General features: G+C 36.3%; 1 pseudogene; it reads left to right on the plus strand.

Moving 5' to 3' along the window:
• Nucleotides 1-10,304: 10,304 nt before the first annotated feature.
• On the plus strand, nucleotides 10,305-18,913 carry LOC113177720 (olfactory receptor 14C36-like; annotated as a pseudogene).
• Nucleotides 18,914-26,989: the final 8,076 nt, after the last annotated feature.

The following is a 26,989-nucleotide window of genomic DNA, read 5'->3' on the forward strand; positions in this document are numbered from 1 at the left end:
TAAAGATGCCTGTCAGCACCATCCTATTTTCTCTGAATGAAGTTCAAGATTAGGTCAAATACTCTTCATATCTGGGTGACACAAGTTAAACTGCCTACTCTAATGTCACTTTGTTTGAATATGAGATTTTTTATTATTTGATTTTTTAATTTACTGTATTATTCCATGGATTCTTTATAAAATGTATAATTTACTCAATGTGTCTTTTAACGAATAAATATAATTTAATATATTTGTTGAAATAATTTTTGGAGGCATGCATTAAAGATTCATCAAATACATTGCAGTACCAGTGTCAAGTACTATCACAGAGGAAAACTTTAGCAATCAAATCTGAAGAAAACTTACACTCACATAATCTGCTATTATTCAGGAATTGTCAAGCAAATTTCTAAGCACTGCAGTACCTAACTGTATCAATTTAACTACTTTGAATGTATGCAACAATTAAATCCTATAGAAGTTATAACCAATCAGAAGAGTAATTCCTTGTCCATGAATAAACAGAGGGCCATGTTTACCACACCCTGTGTCCCGACAGTCAAATTCATCCACCAGGAAGAGCACACAGTGCTTCCTTGGCAGTGGCTGCTGCCAGTCTTTTATTATGTCCATGAGTGACTTAGTGTAGGGTACTAAGCCTGGAGCATGAGTTCTGCTGCCAGTCTTTTATTATGTCCATGAGTGACTTAGTGTAGGGTACTAAGCCTGGAGCATGAGTTTCAGGTCAGCTCTGATGGATTATCTCCAACACATCTGACTTCTGTTACATTTATGCCAATATGTCATGCCTCAAAATTATGACATGGTGGACCATTATTTTCTGGCCTAAATTTCTGACCTGGGTCAACTCTTAAATTTCCCCCAGTTTACTGTACTTCTTAAAGTACAGTCTGTCTGTACTTGTTCCCTAAAACCTTATGTCAGTGTATCTGCTCTCTTTATTATTATTATTATTATTATTATTATTTTCATTCTTCTTCTTTTTTTAAACCAAAGATTGAACTTAAGGTCTCATCCCCAGCCCCTTTTTTGTGTTTTACTTAGAACTGGGTCTTGCTAAGTGGCTTCAGGCATAGCTCCATTGCTAATGCTGTCTTGGAACTTCTGATCCTCCTTCCTTAGCCTCCTGAGGCACTTTGATTGCAGGATTGCACCACCACACCTGTCTTGTGGCACTCTTTCATCATCTCCCACAAGTTATTTCTCCCCAAGTATTCTAATGTCCTCACAGGCATATAGTTTGATAATTATCAATAATAAATTACATCTGCTTAAAAACAAGTTTATCTAAGGTTACTTATATAACACAATGAGAAAAAATATATAATATCACAATCAAGATTTTAAATTACAAATTCTGAAAAAATATTTGCTCACCATTACATTAATAGGAAAATATGGAGAAAAACATAAATGTACTTATTACCTAAGAAAATACAAAATAATAAACATATATGACTAATTGATGAATACACTTATTAAAGTTTTTAGGCAAGGGAATTCTTGTAGTAGGAGCAGATGAGCACCTCATCACTGACTGCTGCAGGAAGTCTTGAATTGCTTAACAGGATCCAACCATCCCCACACTGTGTCCCATGGCTTCTGGTTCTCACTGCTCCAATGTTCCCTGCTAGAACAGAAAGACCTTCAAAGAACCCCAGATAAATTCTGTACGCTCCACGTTTATATGCATTTCCTGTACAAATATAGCTTACTGAATCCTAGTGAGTGGTATTGGACATTTTACATAGATGACAGGGCTAAATTAGTTAAATTAATTTTAAGTTTAATGTAAAAAGTTGGAAAGAAATTAAATTATAAACACCAGGTTTTTTGTATTGATGTTAATTTTTTATTTGTCTTAATTAACTAGTTTTACATGGCAGCAGAAGGCATTTTGACACATTGTACATAATTGGAGCACAACTTCTCATCCTCTGGCTGTACATGAGGCAGAGTCATGTGTGGTGCAATCATACATGTATATAGAATAATAATGTCCTCATTCCACTGTCTTCCCACCTCACACTCCCCTACCCTCACTCCCCTCTGTCCAATTTAAAGTTTCTCCATTCTTCCCTAGCCTTCCCCCCATTACAGATCAGCATCTGTGCATCAGAAAACATTGGGTCTTTGGTTTTTAGGAATTGGCTTATTTCCATCAGCATGATATTCTGCAGCTTCGTCCATTTACCTGCAAATAGGGTAATTTCATTCTTCTTTAATGCTGAGTCATATTCCTTTTACATATATATATATATATATATATATATATATATATATATATATCACATTTCTTTTATCCATTCAGTTGAAGGGCACCTAGGTTGGTTCCATAGTTTAGCTATTGTGAATTGAGCTGCCATAAATATTGATATGGCTGTGTCACAATAGTTTGCTGACATTGTCCTTTGGATATAAACCAAAGAGTGGGATAGTTGGGTCAAGTGGTGGTTTATAGGGGTTTTGTGCTTGAGATTGGGTCTCTGATAAACTTCATGACTGAGGCATGCTTGGTGGATAGGAAGTTTCTGTACAAAGGTGCAGAATGCCTGGGTGCTGGAAAACTTACATGTTAAAGACATGGGATGCCTGGCCACTGTAGCAATGTTCTTCATGAGGGTGTCCATCTTCATCTTAGGCACATAGCTCCTGGGAATAGAAGAATTTGTTGGCTAGATAACTACAATGTTTCATCAAGGGTGCTCTTGGAACTGCCCACCTAATAGTAACTTCAGACAATGGACTTCCTGGAGAACTGCACAAAGCTCCTGACATTGCATATTGTAATTGTGAAGTATAACTGCAGAATAAGCAACCTTACTGGTATTCCAAGCAGTAAAATGGTTATGGTACTAACTACCTAAGGTAACCTATTGATATAGATAAACAACGTGGCCACTAAGATAAAGAGTCAATATACCACTTTCTTTCTATGTCTCCTTTGAGATTCTTTACAGTGGTTCCATTCTAAATATTCTGTGGAATCTCCATAATGTTTTCCAGAGTGTTGCACCAATTTTCAGTCCCACCTGCAATGTATAAGTGTATCTTTTTACCCACCTCCTCGACAATGCTTATTTGCATTCTTGATAATTTCCATTCTGATTGGAGTGAGATAAAATCTTAGAGTAGTTTTAAATTACATTTCTCTAATTGCTACAGATATTGAACATTTTTCATATATTTGTTGATCAATTGTATTTCTTCTTCTGTGCAATGTCTGTTCAGTTATATAGCCCATTTGTGGATTGGATTATTTGTTTTTTTTTTCCTCTCATTTTTTTTTGAGTTCTTTATATATCCTGGAGATTAGCACTCTACCTGACTTGCATGTGGTAAAGATGTTCTCTCATTCTGTAGGATATCTCTTCACGTCATTGTTTATTTCTTTTCTGAGAAAAAGCTTTCTAGTTTGACTCCATTCCAAATGTTGGCCCAACTTTTTATCATGTCAGCTTAGCACTGGACTTCCTCAACAAGACTCTTAAAGCTCAAGAAGGAAAATTAATAATCAACAAGTGGCATGGATTAAAACTAAGAAACAAACACCTGTTCTACTGAAAGGTGTCCCTCTTGATGAAATATGTTGGATATTTAACACCTGTTTTAAGGTGTTTTTTATCACAAGATCTGGTAGCAATAGATACGAAAAAAAGAAACATTGGTATAAGGACTTTGTGATATCTCAAATTTTGTGTCAAATAACACAAAACCCTGCAGATTCATGAGAATGGTATAATATTTCTGCAGAATTTAGCAAAAACATTTTCTTTTTGTATTAGTCATAAACAAATAAGTAGATTTTTATAGTAATATAAATTATGTGAAAAATACCTGTTGGAAAGAGAACTCTTCTGAAATGTTAACTCTACCCTTTAAGGAAACAATATTTAAGAGTACTTGTTAGATCCTTTATTGTGGTTATGTTTTTTTTCAGTGCTTTGTAGAATCAAAACTTCAGAACAAAAGACTTAGAACAACACACAGTTAGAAATTTGATGAGAGTTTAGCAACCATCAAAAAAATGTAGTAACTTATTTTATAGGGTGTTTTAAGATAATATTCATTACTGAGAATATTATGCCAGAATATTCAAACTTTTCTAAGTTTTAAAAAGGCTTTAGAACATCTATATTAATACCAGAAATTAATTGTTTATATTAATAGAGATAAAAACATATAGGATCAGAATTTTAAAGGGATTGTTTAAGAAAATAGGGCCAAGGAATGTGTAATTGTAATAGATATGAACAACTACAGAGATGCTAAGCATTTCACATAGAGACATCAGGAAAGTGGCTGAGAGCATCTAAGAAATTTTTTTTCTATTTTCAATACTGGGGATTGAACTGAGGATCATTCAACCACTGAGGCATATCCGCAGCCCTATTTTGTATTTTAGTTAGAGACAGGGCCTCACTGAGTTGCTTAGCACCTTGCTGTTGCTGAGACTGGCTTTGAACTCGCAATTCTCCTGCCTCAGCCTCAGGAGCCATTGGGATGATATGCATGCACCACAGTCTCTGGCGGTTTTTTGTTTCTGTTCAGGTATTTTTCTCACCGAAATAGTTTCTAAACATATTCGTAGAGAGTGAAGAGTGTTTACCAGAGAAGTCAAATATGGCAAAACAAGTGATAACCAAAAAGAAGTCAAATTATGCTAGAGAATGAAAAAATATGTCCACAAATAGATATGTTTATTAAAATATTTCTGGCATATGCAAATAGTGGTCTGTCATTCCTCTTTCAGAAATGAACAAATAATACGTGCTACAAGGTGGACTAATTTCAATGATGTTAAGCTCACTTCAGCCATAATACACATGATATACTGACTTTATTTATATGAAATTTCACAAATATGTGAATTCAAAGATAGAGAATACATTTAGTGTTTTCCAGTGACTGCTATTAGGGATAATATGGACAATGTGTGTAATCGGTTAGGTAGTCAATTTGAAGTAAAAAGTATTTTGGAAAAGATGTAGCTGGAAATTGTACAATTATGCAGTGTGGTAACTCACACCGACTTGAGAACCATGAACTGTTATAAAGGTTAATTTTAAATCATGTGGATTTCATCTTAATGATAAGAATTTTTTGCTGCTAAACTGGAAGTAGTCTTTGATATTCCCTCTTACAGATTGGTGAATGAATGAGAGCTGTCCACCACACTTAATGTTAACTAATCTGTACAAACACCTACTGCTAACTAACACTGAGGTGAAGGAAGGCAGAGGTGAAAACACACAAAGTGAGCACCATAAGTCTCTCCTCAGTGTCATTAGTTTCTCCAAAATGACTTAGGGCAATGGCCAGCAGAGGAGGTCTCATGTGTCGTCCACTGTCCATACTGGCCTTTGGCCTAGTCCTCTCTCCTGGACACTGCAGGTTCCACTGCCTGGTGGTGTGCTCAGGCCTCGTGCTGGCCCTGCAGGCTGAGCTCTGCGCTCCCAGGGTCCTTGTTCCCACTAGCCTGGCACCAGATTCACATAAACCAGTGATGACTGTGCTCCCCACATAACACATGGCACTGGACTGACTGGACAGATCCACCCTGGCTGCACACACAGTGATGGGAGAAGCCAAGGAGAGATGCAGTTCTGCACCATCGTGGAGAACAGGTGACACTCAGGAGTGAGTACTTGGCATGTAGAGTTCAAATGCATCTAAGATTCATAATTATTCTGCTCTGCAAATTGCAATTTCATCCAAAGAGTCAGCTAGCCCAGGAAAAGTTTCTTGAATTCTGAGAACACAGGAAGCATAGAGAGTCCTTATAACTGCATTATGATGTTCGCTGTGATTCTGAACATTGCAATAGGAACACAGGGACCCTGGGGGCATCTGCATTGTGTATGGAAGTTCTTCATGTTGCTTCTTGTTGATTTAAAATTCTTTTCTTCAGATTATTTTAACATTTAGTACACTTAGATAAAGCCCAAAGTAGTCTGCACAGAAATTCCATAGAAGACTAATAAAAACATTCACATTAAGACAACAAAAATAAAATGCAAAATATGGTATAGGATAGGTAGGTAGATATGAATGATTTTATAAAACTGATACACATGCACATAAGTCAATAACTGTGGGAAATATGTTGAATATGGTAGGCAAGATTCATTGAAATATTTTGAATATTAATCTCCCTCCTTTCCTCCTTTGTTTTGTTCACAAATACATGTTTCAATTTTTATTCTTTTATTTGTTGGTTTGTTGTCAGGAATTGACACCACGGCTGTTTAATCATTGAGCAACCTCCCAGCCCTTGTTTTTTTTTTTTTTTTTTTTTTCAGAGAGTGAGAGAGAGACGGGGAGAGAGAGAGAGAGAGAGAGAGAGAGAGAGAGAGAGAGAGAGAGAGAGAGGAGAGAGAGAAGTTTTGTTTTTTAGTTTTCGGCGGACACATCTTTGTTTGTATGTGGTGCTGAGAATTGAACCTGGGCCACACACATGCCAGACGAGTGCGCTACCCGGTCCTTTTAATTATTTATAATGAGACAGGGTCTTGACAAGTTGCTGAGGCTAGCTTTGAACTTGAAATCTTCCTGTCTCAGTCTCCTGAACTGCTGGGATTATATGCATGCACCAACATGACCAAGTTTTCAATTATATTCTTAAGTTTTTATACTAATTATATATTATGTATGACTATGAGGATGTATGTGTCCAGTGGTTATACATATAAAAATAAAGTTTCACAACATTTGGAAGCATATATTTATTTTCAAAATATATGTGCCTTAGCATTTTTAATGGCTTATTCAAGACAGTAATCAATAATTCCTAATATGGAAAATGTAATTTAGAATATAATTTATTCTTGTGCCTTCCAAACCAAACAATATTTGCAGTTTTGAAGTGCTCTATTTATTATATAATTCATTATTTGAAACACCATCAAGAGAAATTAAAAAGAGAAAACTCGCAGTTTTTACCACTTACAGAGAAAGCACCTGGGCAGTCCCTCTTCATGTTCCTGGAGTTAAAACATGCTAGTTCTCCTCACACGTTGTGCTGACTCTCACTTCTACCAACCCTTTCTGTTATTTATACCTTCATCTTATTGTCTTTATGAGAGAATACCCTATAGGCATTTTTGCCCCTTAAATGAGAATGTAGAACTGAATCACATCAAAATATTAAGGCCAATCTATGCAATCTAAGCCACACTTTTATTCTTTTTATTTTTATTTTTTGGAGGCAGTCATGTTCCAGTAAATTTTTATTTATGAATACTGATATTTTAATCTCATATTTTAAAAAAATATATCATATTTTAGCGTTGTATGGTGGTGCATACCTGTAATTTCAGCAATTCAGGAGGTCAAAGCAGGAGTATTGAAAGTTTGAGTCTAGTGGGCTGGGGCTGTGTAGCTCAGTGGTACAGCTCTTGCCTCCCACATGTGAGGCACTGGGTTTGATCCTCAGCACCACATAAAACTAACTAGATAAAATATACTACAACTAAAAAAAAAGTTTGAGTCTAGTCTGGGAAACTCAGCAAAACCCTGCCTCAAAAAAGTAAAAATAAAAAAGGTTGGGGATATAGCTCAGTGGTATAGTGCCCCTGCATTCAAGTCCCAGTAGTGGGGACAATCCCATATTTTCAGTCATAAGATGATTCTTTTGATTTGTTTTCATTCATCTAAAAAATGTAACATCCATTCTTAGCATGGCAGATCATTCAAAAGCAGGCAAAGGGCTAGATTTCATCTTCTGCTCTTTAGTTTGCCAACTCTGCTCAAAATCCTCTCCATCTCAGTTCAGCTAAACAAATCTATTGCACATTATAAACTTGAGTCTATAGGCTGGGGAAGGTAGAAAAAGTTGAATTTGTTCTGTTAAGCCATACTTTTATTTTAAAACTCCAGGTTCAAAAAGTCATCCTATCTTTAGAACCTATGGAAATTATCCGAGGCTCTCTGTAAAAATTAGGTGGTGCTTTCTACATTTATTTTATTGTATTTATACATGACTTTGGATTTGTGCTCCATAAATGAAAGTTTTTGAAGATTGATACATGAAAAAAGAAAGTCAAATTCAGAGAAATTTATCAAATCATAGCTAAATCACACAAAGGAGGACATCAAGTAAGTTAATGTAACTCAAATTGGTTTGCAGAGAATTTGCTAAGTTCTATTGGAGAAGGAAAGGCAGTATTTGGCTTAGTGTAGAAAACAATAATAGAGAAAGAAAATGTCTCAGTAGTTTTATGCACCTTCTAGATTTGAACCCATGTTGACATCCCATCTGTGACAGGATGTCCTGGGGTGATCAATAGGAGCTCCTGTAGCTCCTGGAATCCAGGTTAAAGGATAAAAAGTCTGGCAGATTTCCTTATTAATTAGTCTCATCATATATCACATTCAGAATTTTTCATATTAATTTGAATTTTTATATATGTAACATTTTTTTTTCCTTCACAGTACTCAAATCATGTTTTTTTTTTAAAAATAATCTTTTGGGGCTGGGGATGTGGCACACTCGCCTGGCATGAGTGTGGCCTGGGTTCAATCCTCAGCACCACATAAAAACAAAGATGTTGTGTCCGCTGAAAACTAAATAATAAATATTAAAAATTCTCTCTCTCTCCCCCTCCTCTCTCTCTCTCTTTAAAAAAATATTTTTACTAAAACCCAGCAGATTTTGCCATATTATAAATATTATAAATCATTGGTAAATATTTGTCAAGATTGCCTGCTTTGAAAAAAATCTTTCTGCACAGAAGTGGAGGTATGTTATTTCAAAGGAACACACACTGTATTTCTTACAGAAGTGAAGAAAGGACATCACTGATTTAGAAGGTACTCACTTGTAAATTAGTGGAATAAAGAAACTTAGATCATGTTAGCAGTTAGTCAATTGTGCTACATTGTATTTTTTATTAACTACTATGCATGAAATCACTTATTTGCTACTAAGAGAATAAAAAGATGAATGATACAAGGTCCAAAATCAAGAAATTTATACCAGTGATTTGGGTGATTAGTACATATAGATTTACTAAAAGGTAAAATAACATGTCACATGTCGACTTCTAACACTAACAGAAAAGTATAAGAAAAATTAGAGGCTAAGAAAGCGTTTTAGAGAAAAAGTTGTATTTCAGCCTCTTTAAAGAGCAGTATATACTAATGGGGAAAATTAAATCAATTATGTCTTGGTAGAAAAGGGACTCTGTCAACAAGATCCAGGGTATGCTGTGAACAAGGGCGTCACTGAAGTGTGAGTCCAGGTTTGTGTCAGGGAGGAATGGGGGATGGGGCTAGCAAAAGATTGCAGGTAGATTAAGTAGTCTGGCCACCCACCAATGAGTTTGGGGATACACACATTTTCAGAAGAGCCCAGGCAGGCTCAGCAGGAAGGTCTCTTTTCTAAGAGTGAGTGTGGTTAACCTGGAAAGGTGCTGAGGAAGACCCAGGTTGCAGAGGGCTGAGGAGATAATGATTTTTAGTGACAAAAAATTAAACCAGTCTGAGGTGCTGCAGGAGTGCTATAACTCTGAGCAAAACATTCCTTTTAGGGTATGCAGTCAGTATCTTTTTGTACAATTATGATAACTTTAAGAAGAATGATATATAATGGGAGGTGTCAAAAGAAAAGGAACAATTATTGTCTAGATATTGGAATCTTCAACTTCATGGTGCTGAGCACAGAGCAAAACCATATTAAGGTTAAAAAGTAGAAGTTTAGTAGAATGTCAGTCTCTAAAGACCTTACACTGATCTTCTAGAGAGAAAAACAGCCCCTGGGGGAGCTGAATTTGTCTGGCTGAGCATGTGTAAGTTTTTCATGTTCATGATGATAAAGTCTCTGAAACCATTCCTACAAAAATATTTATAAATTATAATTTGAATTATACAGTGTGCATACAATGGCAAAAAAGTGGTGAAATTGCATTTATGGAAGACAATGAGGTAACTAAATTACAGAGCATTAAAGAACATGCTGTCAAACAGGTGCTCAAACAGGAGAGAAGGTGACCAATGCTTGCTAGTGTTCTGCATGAGAGTCTCAGGAGGTCAGAGGAGCCAATATGGAGGAACTGAGGACAATGGTTAAAGTCACACACAGACCCTGGGCTACAGACCTCCAAAGCTGCACTGGGAGGTGCATTCTGCTTAAAAATGATTAAAAATATCAGAAAAACAAGAGTGACCTTTCCTCTGCAGGGAAAACTAAAGCAAAATATAAGAAAACACTTTGGACATAAATATGTAAAATAATTGTATTAATTATTTTTTGCTTCCTCTCTCATCTATTTATCTTACCAGGCAAACAGAATTTCCAGCAAATGGCAAATTCTACCATGGTAACTGAATTTCTCCTCCTGGGCTCGCCTGATAGCTGGAATCTGAGTTTCCTCTATTTCACAGTATTCCTGATGATCTATCTGGGTACCTTGTTAGGGAAACTTATCAGTGTCACTGTCACAACTGCTGACCAGAATCTACATATGCCCATGTATTTCTTCCTCAGGAACCTGTCCATTTTGGACATGTGCTTCATTTCTGTCACTGTCCCCAATGCCTGTGTCAACTCTCTCAATATCAACTGGGTCATTTCAGTGACTGGTTGTGCAACACAGATCTTCTTGGTCCTTTTTGTGCATTTGTAGAGATTTTGATTCTCTGCATCATGGCCTGGGACTGCTATGTGGACAACTGCCAGCCCCTCCAGTATCCCCTCATCATGAACACTCAGTATTATGTCCTCATGTCCCTGGCTTCCCTGCTCAGTGGTCTGCTGTATGCAGGTGTGCACACTGGGAACACATTCCGGCTCTCCTGTCAGTCAAACGTGGTCCACCAGTTCTTCTGTGACATCCCCTCTCTGCTGAGGCTCTCCTGCTCTGACACTACCAGCAACAACGTCCTTATTCTTGTTTCTATTATAATAGTTGGTGGTGGCTTATTTGCTATAATATTCATGTCATACATTTGCATATTTTCTACTGTGCTAAAATTTCCCACCAGTGCCCCAGGGAAGGCCTTCTTCACCTTCACCCCTCACATCCTCATGGTGTCCATCTTCCTCTGTTCCATCACAGCTGTGTACCTTAGGTCCTCAGCAACCTCTGACATCCTCCAGGACATGGTTCTCTCTGCCTTTTACACCGTGGTTCCTATCTTCCTGAATCCTCTCATCTACAGTCTAAAAAGAAGCAGGTAAAGGAAGCTGTGAGGACAGTAGTGCCAAGACAGTTGTTCTGAGGGAAATTATAAAGATGCATTTCAGCATTAACCTAATTTCTTTGATCATGGTTCTTATAGAAACAGTACTCTTCATATTTGTGCCTTACAAGTTACACTCTCTGTCTACCTTTCTATTATATCATTAGAAGCTGAGTTACTTTATAAGGTATATTTCTGTTATTTACCATATCATTTCCATGGATCCTTCATAGAATGTGTAATTTCATCAATGCATCTTTTAATGATTAAATATAATTCAATGTATTTGCTGAAATCATTCATGGTTATATATTTTAAAGAATGGTTCCATATGTCAACTACCTATATCAAATACTGTCACCAAAGAAAACTCTACCTATAAAATCTGGAGATAATTTATTCTTAAATAATTTTCTCTTATTCAGAACAGTGTAGAACCTAATTTTAAACACTGTGATACATAATTGTGCCAATTCATTTACTTTTTAATATATAAAAATCAAATCCTAAAGAAGTTATACCCAAAATGTAGAGAATTTCAGAGTAATATTTTTTCTCCATCTAGATTAGGCAAGAAGGAGAGACTCTTTTCTGTGAAGTAAAGAGAGGGCAATGGTTAATGCATCCTGTGTCCCAACCTTCACAATTTTCCACAGGGAACAGCAGCCTGTGCTTCCTTGGCCATGACAGGGGCCAGTCTTTGATTATGTCCATAAATTGAGATCAGCTTTCTGATGGTTTGTCTTCCACACATCTTACTCCTATAGTGTTTGTGCTAATGACTTAATCCTAGTAATCATGGAGAAATGGACCATAGTTGTCAAGAACATGTGTCTGGGCCATGTCAACTCTTACATTTCTCTCACTTTTATTGAATTTGTAATGTAAACCTCTATCTTTATTTTGATAGTCATTTTGTTGTTGGTAGTGATTTATTGATTTATTTATTTAAATTTTAGTTTGTAATATATGACAGCAGAATGCATTATGATCTATACTGTACACATATAGAACACAATTTTTTATTTTTTTAAATAAATTACAGCAGAATGCATTTCATTTCTTATTACACATATAGAGCACATTTTTCATATCTCTGTATATAAAGTATGTTCATGCCAATTCATGTCTTCATACATGTACTTTGGATAATGATGTCCATAACATTTCACTGTCCTTGCTAACACCCTGCTCACTCCCTTCCCCGCCCACCCCTCTGTCCTATCCTTGCTAATCTCCTGCCCCCTCCCTTTTCTGCCCATCCCTCTTCCCTAAATAGAGTTTATCTATTCCTCCCATGCTCCCCCTCCCTACCCTATGAGTCAGAGAAAACATTCTGCATCTGTTTTTGTGGGATTGTCTAACTTCACTTACCATTATCTTCTCCAATGCCATCCATTTACCTGCAAATGCCATGATTTTATTCTTCTTTACTGCTGAGTTATATTCCATTGTATATATATGCCACATTTTTTTTATACATTTGTCTACTGAAGGACATCTAGGCTGGTTCCACAGTTTAGCTATTGTGAATTGTGCTTCCATAAACATTGATGTGGCTGTGTCCCTGTAGTATGCTCTTTTTAAGTCCTTTGGGTATAGACTGAAAAGAGGGATAGCTGTGTCAAATGGTGGTTTCCTTCCCAGTTTTCCAAGGAATCCCCACACTGCTTTCCATATTGGCTGCACCAATTTGCAGTCCCACCTTCAATGTATAAGTGTGTCTTTGCCCCCCACATCCTTGCCAACACTTACTGTTGTTTGTCTTCATAATAGCTGGCATTTTTAAAGGAGAGAAGTGAAATATCAGTGTAGTTTTATTTGCATTTCTCTAATTGCTAGCAATGATAAACATTTTTTCATAAATTCATTGATTATATATCATTTTCTGAGAAATGTCTGTTCAGGTCCTTGGCCTTGGATTATTTGCTTTTTGGTGTGTAGCTTTTTGAGTTCTTTCTATACTGTAGAGATTAGTGCTGTATCTGATGTATGAGGGCTAAAAAAATTGCTCCCAAGATGTAGGCTCTCTATTCACTTCACAGATTGTTCCTTTTGCTGAGGAGAAACTCTTTAGTTTGAATCCATCCATTGCATTTATTGATTCTTAGTTTTAATTCTTGCACAATATGAATCTTATTAAGGAAGTTGGGGCCTAATCCCATGTGATAAAGATTAGGGCCTACTTTTTCTTCTATTAGGCTCAGGGTCTCAGGCATAATTCCTAGGTCCTTGACCCACTTTGAATTGAAGTTTTGTGCATGGTGAGAGATAGAGGTTTAATTTCATTTTGTTGTGTATAAATTTTCAGTTTTCCCAGCCCCATGTTTTGAAGAGGCTATCTTTTTTCCAATGCATGTTATCGGCACCTTTGTCTAATATAATTGTAATTTTGTGGGTTATTCTCTGTGTCCTCTATTCTGTACCATTGGTCTACCAGTCTGTTTTGGTGCCAATACCATGCTGTTTTTGTTACTATTGCTCTGTAGTATAGTTTAAGTTCTGGTATAGTGATGCCAGAACTTAAACTATACTACAAAGCATATAGTATAGTTTATATGCTTCACTCTTCCTGCTAAAGATTACTTTAGCTATTATGGGCCTCTTATTTTTCCAGATGAATTTTATGATTGCTTTTTCTATTTTTATGAGGAATACCATTGGGTTTTGATTGAAATTTTATTAAATTTGTATAGTGCTTTTGGTAATATGGTTATTTTGATATTAATTCTGTCTATACAAGTGCAAGGTAGAACTTTCCATATTCTAAGGTCTTCTTTGATTTCTCTCTTTAGGGTTCTGTACTTTTCATTGTATAGATCTTTCACCTTTTTCATTAAGCTGATTCCCAAGTATCCTTTTTTTTTTTTTTTTGAGGTTATTGTGGAATGGAGTAGTTTTTCTCCTCCGAGGATTTGTCACTGATATACAGAAATGCCTTTGATTTATGTGTGTTGATTTTATATTCTGCTACTTTTCTGAATTCATTTACTAGTTCTAGAAGTTTTCTGGTGAAGCTTTTTGGATCTTCTAGGTAGAGAATCATATTGTCAGCAAATAGTGCCAATTTGATTTATTGTTTTCCTATGTGTATCCCTTTAATTTCTTACATCTGTCTAATTGCTCTAGCCAGTGTTTCAAGAACTAAGTTAAATAGAAGTGGTGAAAGAGGGCATCCCTGTCTTGTTCCAGTTTTTAGAAGGAATGCCTTTAATTTTTTCCATTTAAAATGATGTTGGCCTAGGGCTTAAGATAGATAGCCTTTATGATATTGAGATATGTTCCTGTTATCCCTAGTTTTCCTGGTGTTTTGAACATGAAGGAGGTGTATTTTGTAAATGCTTTTTCTGCATCTATTGAGATGATCATTTAATTTTTACCATAAAGGTTATTGATGTGAAGAATTACATTTATTGTTTTTCGTATGTTGAACCAACCTCACATCACTGGCATGAATCCAACTTGATCTTGGTGCATGATCTTTTTTTATATGTTTTTGTATTTTATTTGCCAGATTTTTATTGAGAATTTTTTCATCTATTTTCATTAGAGATATTGGTCTGAAGTTTTCTTTTTTTTTTGATGTGTCTTTGCCTAGTTTAGGAATCAGGATGATATTGGCCTCATAGAATGAGTTTGGGAGTGCTCTCTCTTTTTCTATTTACTGAAATAAATTGAAGAGTATTGGTGTTACTTCTTCTTTAAAGGTCTTGTAGAATTTTGCTATGTATCCATGCAGTCCTAGGCTTTTCTTGGTTAGAAGTAGAATTCTGATGGTGTCTTCCATTTCATCATTTGATATTGGTCTGTTCAAATTGTGTATATCATCCTGGTTCATTCTGGGCAAATTGTATGACTTAAAAAATTTGTCAATGCCTTCAATATCCTCTACTTTATTGAAGTGTATGTTTTCAAAATAATTTCTAATTATCCTCTGTATTTCTGTAGTAAACTGTTGTGATATTACATTTTTCATCACATAGGCTGGTAATTTGAGTTTTCTCTCTCTCCTTCTCTTCATTAGCATGACTAAGGGTTTGTCAATCTTACTTAATTTTTCAATGAACCATTTTTGTTTTGTCAGTTTTTTCAGTTCTTTCTTTTGCTTCGATTTCCTTGATTTCAGCTCTAATTTTGATTATTTCTTGTCTTCTACTGCTTTTGGTGTTGAGTTGTTTTTCTTTTTCTAGGGCTTTGAGATGTAGTGTGAGTTCATTCATTTGTTGACTTTTTCCTCTTTTAAGGAATGAATTCCATGCAATGAACTTTCCTCTTAGTATCACTTTCATAGCTTCCCAGAGATTTCAATATGTTGTATCTAATTTCTCATTTACCTCTAGGAATTTTTTAATTTCCTCCTTGATGTTTTCTGCAACCCATTGTTCATTCAGTAGCATATTGTTCAGTCTTCAGGTGTTGGAGTAATTTTTATTTTTTATTTTGTCATTGATTTCCAATTTCATTCCATTATCATCTGATAAAATGCAAGATAGTATCTCGACTCTTTTGTATTTGCTAAGAGTTGTTTTGTGGCTTAATATATGGTCTATTTTAGAGAAGGATCCATGTGCTGCTGAGAAAAAGGCGTATCCACTTGATGCCAGTTGAAATATTCTATATATGTAAGTTAAGTCAAAGTTATTAATTGTATTATTGAGATCTATAGGTTTTATAAATTTAATTTTTGTTTGGAAGATCTGTCCAGGTGTGAGAGATGTGTGTTAAAGTCATCCAAGATTATTTTGTTTTGGTCAATATGACTCTTGAACTTGACAGCTACTGAACATAGCTGCTCCATTGTTTGGGGAATATATATTTATGATTGTGGAGAATATATATTTATGATTGTTACAGCTTGTTGGTATGGTTCCTTTGAGCAGTATATAATTTCCATCTTTTTCCCTTTTGATTAACATTGACTTGAAGTCCACTTTATTTGATATGAGGATGGAAACCCCTGCTTACTTCTGCAGTCCATGTGAGTGGTATGATTTTTCCCAACCTTTCATCTTCAGTCTGTGTATGTCTTTTTGTATAAGTCTCCTAGAGGCAGCAAGTTGTTGTTGTTTTAATCCAATCTTCTTGCTTATGTCTTTTGATTGGTGAGTTTATGCCATTAACATTCAGGGTTATTATTGAGACATGTTTTGTATTCCCAGCCATATTTATTTACTTTTGTTATTTAACTTGACTTGATTTTCTTCTTTGATTAGTTTCTCCTTTAGGGTGCTTCCTCCCTCTGCTGATTTCATTGTTTTTTGTTTCCTTTTCATGGAATATGTTTCCAAGTATGTTTTATAGTGCCAGTTTTATAACTATAAATTATTCCAACTTTTGTTTATCATGGAAAGTTTTTATTTCTTCATCAAATCTAAAGCTTAATTTTGCTGGATACAAGATTCTTGGTTGGCATCCATTTTCTTTCAGAGCTTGATATATGTTGTTCCAGGATTTTCAAGCTTTTAGAGTCTGTGTTTAAAAATCTGCTGTTATTCTAATTGCTTTTCCCTTTTTGTAATCTGATTCTTTTTTCTCATGGCTTTTAAAATTCTCTCTTTATTCTGTTTGTTGGGCATTTTTATTATAATGTGCCTTTGTGTGGATCTTTTGTGATTTTGTACATTTGATGTCCTATAGGCTTCTTGAATTTGGATTTCCAATTCACTCTTCATGTTTGGAAAGTTTTCTGACATTATTTCATTAAATAGATTGTTTATTCCTTTTGTTTGGAACTCTATGCATCTTCTATCTCAATAACTCTTAAATTTGATCAATTTATGCCATCCCATATTTTTTGAACATTCTGCTTGTGGTTTCTTACCAATATTACTGTGTGTTCTTTCAACACTATATATTTTGTCCTACTTCATAGGCTGAGTAGGACCCCTTGAACTTCACCCTCACTCTGCAATAACAGCACCCTACCTGTGTCTGGCCACCCACCATCTACCCCAGGAGACACACATTTTTCCATAGAAGCCCAGGCAGGCTCAGCATGAAAGTAATGTTACTAAGGGTGAGTGTGTCAAGGTGCTGAGGAGGATGCAGAAAGACAGAGCCCTGAGTATACTATGATGGAGGTGGCCTGGGATTGAAGTGGTCTGAGTTGTTATGGAAGTGTTGAACTATGAGCAAAATCTTAATTTAAGTGTATTTGGTCAGTATTTTTTGTAAGATTATGAAATTGTGAAGAAAAAATATAGGGTTAGGGTTGTGGCTCAGTGGCAGAGTGCTTGCCTTGCACAAGTGAGACACTGGGTTCAATCCTCAGCAACACATAAAAATGAATAAACAAAATAAAGATATTAAAAATAAAAAGAAAGAAAGAAACACAATAGAATATGTCAACAAGACTAAGGCAAATTAATTTTTAGACAAAGAAATCTTTACCTTCATGGTGCGGAACATGCAATAAAAACACAACAGGGTAAAAGCAGAAGTTTAGGAGAATGTCTGCAGGAGGTTATAAAGAACTTACTCTGATTTGTTGAAGAAGAAAAGAGAGTGCCAGTGGGATCAGGAACAGGTGCTTTTCTGATGGTGTGTGACCATAAGACAGCATCACTCATGTCCTGGGGAGCAACAGGGAAAGTAGTGGACTGAAGATTAGCCATGTGCAGTCAGGTCACTCAGTTTACTGTAACACCAGACCTGTGAGCTTGGAATGGGAAAATTTGGTGGAGAACTTTCCTCATGAGAAGTTTTTTTTTTTCATGTTCATGAGAATAAATACTACAACATTATGAATCATTTGCTACCTAAATTTTTTTTGAATTATGATTTGAATTTATATGTGGGAAAATGAGAAAATAATCTGGACAGTTATATTAATGAAATAAAATGAAGGTGATGACAATGGAGAACAAAAGGAATGCATGTGACACACATGGTCATGGGGAAGAGGAGGTGGACCACCCTGGAAGTGCTCTGTATGGTGTCTCAGGAGGTCAGGGAAGCCTGATGGGGAGCTGAGAACAAGCCCTGCAGGTCAGGCCCAGACCCTGGGCTGCAGACCTCCACACCTGCACTGAGAGGTGCATTCTGCTCAGAAATGATTAAAGATATCAGAAAACCAGAGTACCTTCCTCTGCAGGGAAAGCTACTGCAAAGTACAAGAAAACACGTTGGACATGAATGTGTAAACTAACTATTATTTTTCAAATATGTTTCAGTTGTCTATGAATATTAATATTTTATTTATTTTTTTGATTTATATGCAGTTCTAAAAATCAATCCCAGTGGTTCACACATGCTATTCAAGTGCTCTACCACAGAGCAACAGACCCAGGCCCAACCACTTTTATTAGTCATATTTTTGCTTCCTCGTTCTTATCTCTTTATCTTCTCAGACAACCAGAATTTCCACTAAATGGCCAATTTCACCATGGTTACTGAATTTCTCCCCCTGGGCTCTCCTGATATCTGTAATCTGAGTTTCCTTTATTTCACAGTATTCCCACTGACCTACCTGAGTATCTTGTTAGGAAAAGTATTTTTATCACTGTCCCCAATGCCTGTGTCAACTCTCTCAGTAGCATCAGGGCCATTTCAGTGGCTGGCTGTGCAACACAGATGTTCTTAGTCATTTTCTGTGCATGTGTTGCATTTCTATTTCTCACCATAATGGCCTGCTTCCTTCTTAAAGCATCTTACACAAAGTCTCAGATGCAAACAGGTAAAGGAAACTGTGAGAAGAGTGATGCAAAGACAGTTGTTCTCAGGGAAATGATGAAGACGCTTTTCAGCATTATCCTCATTTCATTGAGTGGAGTTAAATGAGATCAAATGCTCTTCTAATGTGGGCTTTACATGTTACCCTGCCTACCCTATTATCACCTTACTAGTATCTCAATTATTTTATAGCATTTTTTGGTGATTTACCCTATTATTACCATGGATCCTTCATAATAGTTTAATTTTACCAATCCATTTTAATATATAAATATGATCTGGTTTTCTGATATCTTTAATATTCAGAAAATATTTTCTGAAATCATTTCTGGTAGTATATATTAAAGTTTCATAAACTACTGCCACAGAGGAAATCTTTACAAATAAAACATGAAAATAATATACAGTCACATAATCTGCTGTCAAACTGTGATACAAAATGTGTCAATTTAATATCTTTGAAAATATATAAAAATCAAATTCTTAAGACTTCATAAAAATAAAAGTAGAGAGAATCACAATGATACTTTTCTCCATTTAACACATATAAATAAAGGAAGATAGTCTATGTCCATGAAGAAAATAGAGAGGAAAGGTTACATTCATCATGAACCAACAGTACAATCCATCCACTGGGGAAAAGCACCTTGGGCTCACCCGGCTCTTATGGCTGCCAATCTTTTATTATGTCTATGAGTGGTCTAGTTTGGGGGACCCAAATTCAGGGCTGAGTTGCAGGTCAGATTTCTAAGGGTTTTCTTCCAACACATGGTACTTCTGTAAAAATTATGATAATGATCATACCTGATCATTATGAAAAAGTGGCCAGGAATTGTCTGGCCTCACTGTATGACCTGTGTAAACTTGAAAATTTCTCTCAGTTTTTTTGTATTTTGTAATGCAAACCTCTAGGAGCATTTCTGGCCATCTTTTTGGTTGTCGTTGCTGTTGTTGTACTCAGCAGGACTGAACCAAGGCTGCATCCCTAAACTTTTGTTATGTTTTTCTTGTGGGAAAAACTATATATGCTTTAAGCAGACAAACTCCATTTTACCCTGAGACTCCACTGCATATGAGAAATGCTTCTCATATGAGAAAACCCTGCATATGTAATCCACTTTCTGCCAAGCACACCCTGTATGGCAACATATAAGGCTAAAAAATGTTTCAATTATTCTTTCCCAGTGTATTATTAGGAACTACATGTGTAAGTTGTTCTCATTTTAATTCCTATTTTTATTGGGCTGCTTACTGTACTCTGACTGGGTAATTCTGACCCACTTCCCATGTTACTATGGTTTTGACTTACTGGTAGCTTGAAGTTTAGGGCTATAAAAATGTACCCTACCTTCTGTAAAAGGTTGAAGGATGCAGAGCCGAATTTCTATCTGCCATTTCTACCCACCATCTAAGAAACTTAATGTCCTACTTCAAGACTAACCCAGTGATTTATTTCCAATGTGCCACATTGTATCACAGAAAATCGGGTATTTCTACGTTGCATAGGAACTCCAGGGATATTTTGAGGCTGGCTTCAATCCTGTGATCATTTTTCATCAACCTCCTCATGGGTGGGATGGCAGGTGAGCACCCCTGTGCCCAGTTTGTGGCAGCTCATCATCTCACATGAGTTATTTCTCTCCAAACATTTTATTGTCCTCATTGGCATCTGCTTTGTTCATCGTTAATTATGACTGACATAGGCTCCATATCAAGTTACCTACGAGTACTGATATAACATAATGAGGAAAAAAATATTTGTACAAATAACAGTCAGTGTATTTAATTCCAAAATCTAAAAACAATCAATTTTGTTCACCAATACACTAACAGGAATATGTGGAGAAAAACAAAAATGCATTTATTACCTAGGAAAATATGAAAGCCTAAATATATGTGATTGATTAATAAAGGCATTTCTTAAATTTTCAGACAAGGGAATACTTGCAGAATTTTAAATAGATCATTTTAAAAGCTGGGTCCAAAGAATGAGTGGATATAAACAGACTGAAGTCCCTAAAGAGATGCTCCTTTAGGTATTTCATACCTCTTCAATAGGAAAGGAGCTGAGAGAATCTAATAAATTTGTAGGATCATACCTATTGCACACTCAAGGTTGTAGATGGGGGAATTCCCTTGAGAAGTGTCCTGTAGCCACCCTGCTTGTACAGAGGGCACAGGAAGTTGTTCTACCATGCTAAGCAAGGAAGGCATTCAGAAACCACCATTGTACTAATTTTGGGGACCCAACTATTTTGTGAGCTGGCATCAGACTTTAGCATCATTTACATTGTGCCATCTCTACAGGAATGCAGGGTGCTCAAATCAATGCCTTCCACCATCAATTCAAAGAAAGGCTTGGTAGACCAAGTGAACTGTAGCATAGTCTGAGGCCCTCCAGCCTCCCCCTGACAGGGTGACTAGGTAAAGCTGTGAATGTGCAGCCAAAGTTGGCATGGAATCCCAAGAAATTAACAGTTACCAGTCACATAACTCTCTGCCACAAAAAGGCAAAGAGAACCCCTGTGCTCTGCAACTGGCAAGGCCAAAGGGCAGGATTTACCAGGCCTTTTGGAAATATTGTCTTACAGTCAGGAGTCCTAGCTGCTACAGGAGGAATTACAGATGGAGTTGTTTTCTCAGCTGATTTTTTATTTCCTCTACCCCATCCATTCTTTCCACAGCCCTACTAAGTCCTTTTGGAATAAGAAGGTTTGTGTTGTACATTCGATACTGATGCATGTAACTTGCTTTTGATTTTTATGGGTGCTTACAACCAAGATTTTACCTTCAGTTTCAGGTGAGATTTTTGGCCCAAACTTTAAGGTAAAGCTGGAATTGTTAGGACTAACAGACACTTGGAGAGGGACTAAATTCATTTTGCATTGTGAAATGGACATGAGTTTTGGAGGTCTGGGGTTGAAAAATTATGGAAGGGATGTGAGGTGTCTCAAAAAGTGCCTGAATTGAGGCAGGAATTTTCAAAGGTAGAAAGATTGGATTATGAGAGCTAAAACCTAATAAATCCATCTTAATTTGAATGAATTGATTGGGTGGTAGCTTTAAGTATTTGGGACATTGCTGGAGGAGGCGGCCCACTGGGATTAATCCCTGATAGCTTTCCTCTAATCCTAACCCTAACCCTCTTTCCCCTTCGCTGTCTTTGCTTACCTGGAGCCATATCTGAGCATCTTCCCTATGATGTGCTGGTCCTCAGTGTGCCCCACTATGGGCATAAAAGTCATGAAATTGACCAAAGATAGACTAAAACCCTGAACCCCTGAGACAAAATGTTTTCCCTAATCTGGGTTGGTTTTTGTTTATTGTGGGTGGGTTTTTTTTAACCAGGTATTTTGGTCAGAGCTATGCAAATCTGACATAATTATTCATCATAATCACATAGAGTGAAGAGTGCATACCAGAGATGACCAAATGACCAAACTTATAATAAGCAATAAATCAGCCACATTATATTACCAGACTGAGGAGAAATAAGTCCAAAGATGGATGTGCTGATTTACAGATCTGTGGAATGTACATGTAACAGAATGTCCTTCATCCTAAGGAATGAACAAACAATGCCTGTGCAAGGTGGACTGATTTTGAAAAAGTTAGGGTAAGTCAAGCCAGAACATATATTGAATGATTTTATTTATATGAAATTTCACAAATATATAATTTCAAATTTACAGAATATACTTAGAGTTTTCTACTGTCTGTAAGACCATGTGTAACAGATTAGATGGTTCATCTGAAGTAATAAAAGTATCTGGGAACAAGTTGTAGTTGGATGATCAACAACGTGGTAATGTAGTAAATATCACTACATTTATAACCATGAACTGTCACAAAGGTAAACTTTATGTCATGTGAATTTCATGTCAATGATAAAAAAATTTTTCCACTCAACTACAGTGTGAACGGTTTCCACTTACAAGTTTGTGAGTGAGAGTTGCTCACCAGCCTTGATGTTACCTGATCCATACCAACACCCTTAATTCATAATGAGGAGAGGGGGGCAGAGATGAAAACACACAGGGAGAACTATAAGTCTTTTCAGTGTTACTCACTTCTCAGTAATGTCTTATGGCCCTGTGCAGCAGAACAGTTCCACTGTCCATGCTGGCACGTGGCCAGGTCCTCTCTCCTGGGCTCTGGAGGTGCTGCTGCCTGGTGGTGTGCTCAGGCCTCCTGCTGTTTCTGCAGGCTGAGCTCTGGGCTCCTGGGGGCCCTGCTCCCACTGGCCAGGTGTCAGGTTCACATAAAGCAGAGGTGACTGGGCTCCCCACATCCCACATGGCACTGTGCTGACTGGACAGATTCACCCTGGCTGCAGATACCATTGATGGGAGAAGCAAGGGGACACACGGTTCTGTTCCATGTTGACAACAAGTGACACTCAGGAGTGAGTAATAAGCAGTTAGAGTTTAAATGCATCTGAACTTCACTTTTATTCTGTTCAGCAAATTACAGTGTCATCCAAAGAGTCAGCTAGTCCAGAAAAAAGATTTCTTAATACTGAGAAGAACACAGCAACATGGAGAGTCCTTAAAACTGCACTATGGTTTTGGGGGTGATTGCCAGGGCTGCAATAGGAACACATGGACCCTGGGGACATCTTCACAGTGTTTGCAAGTATAGTGAGTGAAAATTTTTCATGCTGATTCTAGATGGTTTAAAATTCTTTTCTTCAGATTACTATTACTTCTAGTACACTTGCAAAATTCACCAAATTCCAGAGAAAAACAACACATTAACATTAAGACAGCAAGAACAAAATGCAAAATATGGTATAGGTTATGTAGGTAGACAGGAATGTTTTTATACAACTGATAAACATGCATACATGTCAATAACAGTAGGAAATAAGATATTTAATGTAGAATACAATTTTCATTGGAATATTTTGAACATTAATCTCACCCCTTTCTTTTGATCACAAATACCTTTTTTTCACTTATTCTTTTTTTGTTACTTTTTGTTTTATGGGTTTCAGAGATTGAACCCAGGGGTGCTTAACCACTGTGCAACATCCAAGCCCTTTTGTTTATTTATTCTGAGACACAGACTTAACAAGTTGTGAGGTTAGCTTTGAGTTTACCATCCTCCTCTCTCAGCCTCCTGTGCTGCTGGATTACAAGCATGTGTCACTGTGCCCAAATTTTCAATCCTATTCTTAACATTTTTACTGAGTATATTTACTAAGTTGACTATAAGGATGTGTGTGTCTAGCGGTATCAATATAAATATAAAGCTTTTTAACATGTTGGAAACATATTTTGATTTTCAGATTATATGTACCTCAACATTCCTCAATGGTTTATCAAAGACACTAATCAATTTTCTAATTGGAAAATGTAATTTAGAAATAATTAATTCTTGGTTCTTTCAAACCAAATAATTTTTAGCAGTTTTGAAATGATCTATTTATCATATATTTAATTATTTGAAATAGTATCAAGAGAAATGCAAAAAAATAAAAACTCCTGGCTTTTCACTTACAGAGAAAGCAACTGGGCAGTCCCTCTTCATGTTCCTGAAGTTAAAACATGCTAGTTCTCCTCACACACATTGTCCTGACTCTCACTTCTACCAACCCTTTCTGTTACTTATACCTTCATTTTTATTGTCTTTAAGAGGGAATTTTCTGTAGGTATTTTTTTTTGCCCCTTAAATGAGGATGTCATACTGAATCATACTAAAATTTTAAGATCAATCTATGCAATCTAAAACATATTTTTATTTTAAAAATCCAGATTCAAAAAGTCACCATATCTTTAGAATCTACTGAAAATGTCTAAGGTCCTATGTAAAAAATAGTTGGTGCTTTGTAAATTTATTTTATTGTATTTATACATGACTCTGCATCAGTTCTCCATAACTGGAAGTTCCCCAATATTGACTGGTATATGAAAAAGGAAAGTTGAATTGAGAAGAATTTATTAAACTATACCTAAATCACACAAGGAAAAGAGGACATGAAGTAAGTTCCTATAATTCAAACTAGTTGTGGAGAATTTCTAAGTTCTATTGGAGAAGGAAAAACAGGAGGTGGTTTAGTGTTAAAAATAATAATAAAGAAAGAGCACTAGGGACATATAACAGTTGATTGAGTGCTTGCCTCCCATGCACCAGACTCTGGGTTCAACACTCAGCACCATACACACACACACACAAAAAAAATTAAAACATTTTGAAAAAGAAAGAAAATGTCTCCATAGTTCTATGCAACTTCTAGATTTAAACCCATGTTTATATCCCATCTGTATGTGACAGGATGTTCTGGGATGATCAACAAAAACTCCTGAAGATCCCAGAATCCAGGATAAAAGGTGAAAAACCTGACAGATTTCCATAAAGAAACCTGATTAGTTTCATCATACATACTTTCAGAATTTTTCATGTTTATTTGACTTTTTACATATGTACCATTTTATTTTTCCTTCACAGTACTCAAATTATGTTTTAAAGATGATAATTTATTTCCTTTAGTAAACCCAGTATCCAGAGCATTTTGCCACATTATGAATCATTAGTAAATATTTGTGGAAAGGTTACCTAATTTGAAAATATTTTTCTTTATGCCCACAGGCAAGGGTGAGTTATTGCAAAAGAAGGTACACTGTATTTCTTATAGATGTGAAGAGAGGGCTTCACCAATTTAGGAGTTACTCATTTGTAAATAAGTTAAATAAAAACTTAGTTCATGTTAGTAGTTAGTCAATTATGATACATTGCATTTTTTATTAACTACTACCCATGAAGTCATGCACTTGCTACTAAGAGAATAAAAACATGAAGGAATACATGGTCAAAAATCAAGGAATTTGCAACAGCAATTGGGGAATAAATACATACTGATTTACTGAAAGGTAGAATAACATATTGATTTCTTTTTTTAATTATTTATTTTTTAGTTGGACACAATATCATCTTTATTTTATTTATTTATTTATTTATTTATTTATTGGGTGCTAAGGATTGAACTGGAGCCTCACACATGCTAGAGGAGTGCTCTACCACTGAGCCACAACCTTAGGCCTAACATGTCAATTTCTAACACTAGAGAGAAATAGAAGAATAATTAGAAGCTACAAAGAGGGTTTCTGAGGAAAAGTTACATTTGAGCTTCCTTTAAAGCTCAGTAGGTAGTAATGAGGAAAATGGAATCATTATGTCACAGTAGAAAAGGCCCTCTGTCAGCAAGTTCTAGGGCATGCTGTGAACAAGGGGGTCACTGAGGAATGAGATTTAGATTTGTGTCAGGGAGAAATGGGAAATAGGAGAAGAAAGAGATTGCAGTTAGACTGAGTAGGGGTCCTTGAAATTTACTGTGAAATTAACACCAAACTATCTGTGTCTGGGCTCACACCCCTGACCCTGGGCAACACAAAAAATTTAAGTAAGGGCCAGACAAACTCATGAGGAAGATCATTTTCTAAGGGTGAGTGTGGTTAACCTGGCAAGGTACTGAGGTGGACCGAGGTTTTCAGAGGGCTGAATAAATGACAATTTTGCTTATTTCTGATTGAACAGTCTGAGCTGCTTCAGAAGTACTACAAATATTAGCAAAATCTTCCTTTTAGTGTATACAGTCAGCATCACTTTTTATAATCATGACATTTGGAGGAAAGGGTTAAAATGGAAGGTGTCAAAAAGACAATGACAAATTATTGTATAGACAAAGGAATCTTTAACTTCATGGTGCTGAATACAGAGTAAAAACACATTAAGGTAAAAAATAAAAGTTTAGGAGAATGTCAACTGAGCTGGAATCTGGAGCTGTAAACACCTCACACTGATGTGTTGGAGAGAAAAAGAGAGCCCCAGTGGGAACAGGACCAGATACCTGAGATTGTGTGGTCTGCATACAGCACTACCCCATCCTGGGAAGCAGCAGGGAGAGTGGGGGACTTCAGGAGAGTCCAGGTGCAGTCAGATCCCCTCAGTTTACCACAGCACTAGACCAGCAGTCCTTGAATGGCAAAGATTGAATACTTGTGATGCTTTCCTAGTGAGAAAATTTTTTTCATGTTCATGGAGATAAATACTCCTATATAATGAAGAGTTTCCTATGTAAAAATATTAGAAAATTGGGCTGGGTATGTGGCTCAAATGGTAGTGTGCTTGCCTG

This window comes from Urocitellus parryii, chromosome 1, assembly GCF_045843805.1.
Source record: "Urocitellus parryii isolate mUroPar1 chromosome 1, mUroPar1.hap1, whole genome shotgun sequence".
NCBI classification, from domain to species: Eukaryota; Metazoa; Chordata; class Mammalia; order Rodentia; family Sciuridae; genus Urocitellus; species Urocitellus parryii.